Genomic DNA, 5957 nt, shown 5'->3' with positions numbered 1-5957 from the left:
ACATACACACAGTTTTGTGCATATTGTTAACTAAATTCTACTCATAAAAGCTTTGGAAATTTATAAGTTAACATATGAGTTTTATAAAATAATTGTTGCATTTCCACCTTCATTCATGTCCCATGAATGTTGCTTCATCTCAATGTGTAAACTACTGGAGCATCACTGTTGTCTGCTACTGACACAATTTGACTCAGTTAGAACTAGGATATTCTCTCCTGGCTTTCACTAGTTTCATAGTTTCACTAGGTGTTATTGATGATTTCACTAATTCTATACATGATGTTTGATGATAGCAGAGAGCTCCCTCATGTGCACAAAGGAAAGCACGTTCAGCATCAGGAGGTGGTACAGTTCAGTTCTTTATAGGGTTGTTTGCTCTGCTTAGGGTTTTTATACGTTCTTAGAAAGGATCATTGATGATTCAAACGGTTACTACATTGATGTTTTTATTGTGTCGATTTTGAGTTCTGTGTTTCCAGTTGTATCCTTTGGTTTACACAATTTTAGTATTTTGTCATCCTGTGCTTGGAGCATTCTATATCATTACATAATGTTATTTTTCTCTTCCTGGTATTTTGTGTGTTCTGAGGTCTACTCACACTTGCAAGAACATTGCCACTCCTTGAACATGTGTTTGCATGACAGTTATTTTTCTGATCTTTCACTGTTAATCCATTAACATATCATATATTTTTAAGTAAGTTTCTTATGGTGGGGTTAGGTTGGGCCACTTGTTGAAGATGATATTTTTCCAGCTTTTTGGCATTGTTGTTAAATATTAAATGGCTGAAGTTATGTGTATTCATGTTTGGGCCTATGATTTTATTCTGTTGGTCAATATGATGGTTTTGTGACAAGTCTCGCATTATTTTTACTGCTTTGGCTCTGTAAAATATCTTAAGATCTTCACGATAATCCCTTCAGCATTGTTCTTTTTTGCTTGAGATTGTCTCTCTTGGATCTTTTGTAGTTCCATATGAATTTTAGGATGTTTTCTTTTTCTATTTCTGTGATGAATGACATAGGGATTTTGATTCAGATTTCACTGAATATGTCGTTAACTTTTGGTAAAATGGCCATTTTCATAATATTAATTCTACCAATTGATGAGCATGGGATGTCTTTCCATTTTCTAGTGCCTTTCTTTACCATTCTTCAGAGGTTTAAAGTTTTTATTGTGGAAGTCTTCCGCTTTCTTCATTAGATTTGTTCATAGATATTTTCTTTCCTTTGAGGCTACTGTGAATAGAGTATGTCCATGACTCCCTTCTCTGTACACTTTTTGGTTGATGTTTAGAAAAACTATTGATTTGGGCAAGTTAAATCTGTATCCTGCCAAATTGCTAACTTTGGTTAGCATTTCTAGAATTTTTCTGGTAGAATTTTGGGGATCTCTAATGTATAGTATCATGGTATCTGCAAATAGGAATAGTTCAATTTATTTACCTATTTATAGCCCTTTAATTTCCCTTTCTTGCCTTACTGCTCTAGGTTGTCCTTAGAGAGCAATATTGAAAAGGAGTGCGCATAGTGGTCATCCCGGGTTTATTTCTGACTTTGTTGGGATTGCTTTGAGCTCTTTCCTTTTAGGATGATGTTCGCTGTTTCTTGTATATAACTTTCATCATGTCCAGGTTATGCTCCCTCTAGCCTTTCATCCTCTAGAACATTTATTGTGAAGATCTGCTTGATATTGTCAAACACTTTTTCTGCATTTATGGACATGATAAAGTTTTTAATTCCATTTATGTGATTTGTTAAGTGTATTCATTGTCTTGTATATGTTAAACCATCCTTGCATTTCAAGGGTAAAGCCTACGTATTCTGTTTGCAAGTATTTTATTGAGCATTTGTGATTCTATATTTGTCAGGGATATTGGCCTGTACTTTTTGTTATTGTGCCTTTACCTGGTTTAGTATTAGAGTGATACTGGCTTTGTAGAAATTTCCCCCTCCCTCCCTCCCTCCTTCCTTCCCCCCCTCACTCCCTCCCTCACTCCCTCCTCCTCTTTCTCTTCCCCTTCTCCTCTTTCTCCCTCTCCCTTTCTCCCTCCATTCCCCTTCCTTATCTCCCTCTTCCCTCTCCAGTCTCCTACTCCCTCTTCCCTTTTCTGTGATGGTTTGTATATGTTTGTCCTGGGGAGTGGCACTATTAGGTGTGGCCCTGTTGGAGTGGGTGTGGCCTCGTTGGAGTTGGCTTGTCTTTGTAGGCTGTAAGTATCTCATACTGGCTGCCTGGAAGCCAGTACTGCTAGCATCCTTCAGAGAAGATGTAGAAGTCTCAGCTTCTCCTGCACCAGGCCTGTCAGGATGCTGCCGTGTTCCCACCCTGGTGATAATGGACTGAACCATCTCAACCTGTAAGCCAGCCCCAATTAAATGCTGTCCTTTATAAGACTTGCCTTGACCATGGTGTCTGCTCACAGCAGTAAAACCCTAACTAAGACATTCTCAGAAGGAATGGCTATAAATCTTTTTTGAGTCTGGTACAATTTTGTTGTGAATCCATTTGGGCCTGGACTTTCTTTTTTAAGCTGGAAGGTTTCTTTTTTTAATTACTTTTTCAATCTCCTCATTTGTTATGGGTTTGTTCAGGTTTTGACTTCTGATTTAATTTTGATGGTTTGACTGAATCTAGAAAATCATTAGTTTCTTTTAGATTTCCAGCTTCTTGGAGGACATCTTTCTCTTTCTCTTGGTTAGTCAGGGTCTGTCAATCCTTTTGACTTCTCAAAGCAGTAACTCAAAAGATCCATTGATTTTCTTTGTGTGTTGTTTTGTTTTTATTTCACTGATTTCTACTCTAATTTTTATTATTTCTTACCAGTAACTGGGTTTGGATTTGACTTGTTTCTGTTTTTCCAACTTTTTGAGTTGTGTTGTTAAGCCATTATTTGTGCCCTAATTTTTTAAATGTGCACATTTAGAGATATAAATTTCCTTCCTAGGACTGCTTTCAAAATATCTAAAAAGTTTTGCCATGTTTTCATTTTCATGTAGCTCCAGGAAATGTTTTATTTCTTGGTTTTTCTCATGTCTCATTCAGTAATGAGTTAATAATCATGAGTTTGTAAGTTTACTAGAGGTTTGTTGGCTGTCAATTTTAAGTTGTATTACACTGTGAAAAGATTCAAGGAATGGTTTTAATCTTTTTGAATTTGTAAAGATTTGCTTTGTGTTCTGAGATGTGATCTATTTCAGAAAAGTTTCTGAATGCTGCTGAGTAGAGTGTCATCCTGTACATGTCTGTGAAGCACATTTGATGTGTGGTGTCAATTAATTCTGATGTCTCTGATTATTTTGTCCAGATCATTTGTCTATGGAGAGAGTGGCATTTGGAAATCACCTACTATTTATGGATTGATGTGAATTTGTGACCTTAAATCCAATAGTTCTTAAAAATATGCTATTGGGCACCCCTGAGTTTGGTGAATATATGCTTAGCATAGTAATGTCTTCTTGCTCAACTGTTCCCTTGATTAGAATGAAGCGCCCCACTTAATCTCTTCTGATCAGTCATAGTTTGAAATCTATTTTGTCATATATTAAGGTAAATATGCCTTTTTGCTTCCTGGTGCCATTTAATTGGAGTACTTCTTTTACTTAACTTTAAAGCTAAAATGTGGAATTTTTAATAGACAATAAATAGAGGTATTTTGTTTCTTGATCTACCCAATCAGTCTTTGTTTTATTCTTTTTTTGATTTGAGAATTGAGGCTACTGGTATTTTAAATTATTATTGAAGTGTTAATTGTGGTCATTATATTGATTTTTTTCATGTTGTGTTCTCAGAGCTTTATTTATTTATTTATTTATTTATTTATTTTTTATTAACTTCAGTATTTCTTATATACATTCCAAATGTTATTCCCTTTCCCGGTTTCCGGGCAAACATCCCCCTAACCCCTCCCCCTCCACCTCTATATGGGTGTTCCCCTCCATATCCTCCCCCCATTACCGCCCCCCCCCCAACAATTACATTCACTCGGGTTCAGTCTTGGCAGGACCAAGGGCTTCCCCCTCCACTGGTGTTCTTACTAGGCTATTCATTGCTACTTATGAGGTTGGAGCCCAGGTCAGTCCATGTATAGTCTTTGGGTAGTGACTTAGTCCCTGGAAGCTCTCTCAGAGCTTTTTTTGTGTGTTAATAATTAAGGCCTCATATTTCTTTCCACTGTCTCTCTGCTGTACTCATTTCTCTTTTAAGCCTGAAATACTGTTTTCTGTACTTTCTGTAGGGTTAGTGTACTAGATATACATTTTTAAAAGCTGTTTATATTGAGGAAATAATTTATTTCTCCTTCAAATATGGCAGATAGTTTTGCTGGGTATATTAGTCTAGGTTGGCAGCCATAGTCTGATAGGACTTGGGATGCATTGCTCCAAGCTCTTTTGACTTTCTAAGTTTCCATTGAGAAATCAGCTGTTACTCTGATGAGTTTTTCTTTAGATGTGGCTTTTTTTTCCCTCTCAAACCTTTCAATACACTTTCCATGTTATGTAAACTTAATGTTTAAACATAATTCGCTGTGGGGATCTTCTTTATTATCTTAAGTATTTGGTGTCTGGGTGCTTCTGGTTTCTAAATGAGCATCTTTCCTTAGCTTGGGGATGTTTCCTTGTATGATCTTGGTGAAGATATGGTCTACGCCATTGACTTGGGATTATTCTCTCTTGTCTATGTCTATAATTCAAAGGTTTGGATTTTCATGGTGTCCCATTCCTGTGTTCTCCTTCTCTTTTGTTTTTGGATGGTTGGTTTTGTGAAGTACGCATATTCCTTGCTTATTTGGGCTTAATCTTCTACTTTATTTTCAAGTACTGATATTCTGTCTTTTGCTTGATTCACTTGACACGTATGGCTTTTCTTTAGATTTTTTTTAGTTAAAATTAAGTTATTGGGTGTTTCAATTCCATCTTCATTTCCGCTTGAGTCCTTGTCAATGATTCTGTTTCCTTATTGAATTCCATTCTCAAGTCCTGGATTGCTCTTGCCTGTCCATCAGCCTTGCATTAGTATTTTCTTGGGCGTCACTCAGGTTTTTATTCTCCTAAAGTTCTTTCTCTTTTAAATTTGTATCTTTTTAAACTCCTTAAATTATTTGATAAAGTTTGTAGTTGTTGTTCTTTTTTGTTTTAAGATTTATTTATTTTATGTATATGAGTACACTGTTGCTTTCTTCAGACACACCAGAAGAGGGCAGCAGATCTCATTACAGATGGTTGTGAGCCATCATGTGGTTGCTAGGAATTGAACTCGGGACCTCAGGAAGAACCGTCAGTGCTCTTAACCACTGTGTATCCTATAGTTCATCTAGGAAATTCTCATTGCTGCACATTTCTACAGGGCCAGCAGGTTATGGAGAAAGGATATTGGCTGGATCTTTCATACTGTTGGTATTTCTGCAATGGGATTTGGACACGTGGGTTTCTTTGGCTACTTGTAAATCTGATATGGATAGAGCAGGTTGGGGCAGATAAGAGGATGTTGGGGGGAAGGGTTTTCATAGTTATTGGAGGTGGATTGGGTGGAATAATTCAGGTGGACCAAAGGGACTGGAGTGATTTATGGGATGTTCCTCCTCATCCAAGCTAGGGGTGTGGAGATAGATATGGCTGGGTACAAAGGTTGGATGTGGTATGGGAGGGGCCTGTGAGTTGGAACATAGGCAGGACCATCAAAGCAAAAGCCTAGAAATCAGTTGCAGGGCAGGCAGAAGAGACCTGACTAAGTTGAGAAACTCATTACGGGACCTGGGCTGGATCTGGTGGGTTGGGGAGAAGGTATGAATGGAGAAGAACAGGGAGACTCACTGGACTAGACTCTGGAGAAGTATGTGGGAGATCTGTTTGAGTGGAGAGGTTGGATTCAGTGCCTATGAATATGATTTTAACAATGCCAAGTACTTGGTAATTAAGATTTCATCCAATTTCAATAACAAATACATGTACGT

The sequence above is a fragment of the Rattus norvegicus genome, chromosome 1, assembly GCF_021556685.1.
Source record: "Rattus norvegicus strain SHRSP/BbbUtx chromosome 1, alternate assembly SHRSP_T2T, whole genome shotgun sequence".
Taxonomy (NCBI): Eukaryota; Metazoa; Chordata; class Mammalia; order Rodentia; family Muridae; genus Rattus; species Rattus norvegicus.
This window is presented reverse-complemented; position numbering follows the sequence as displayed.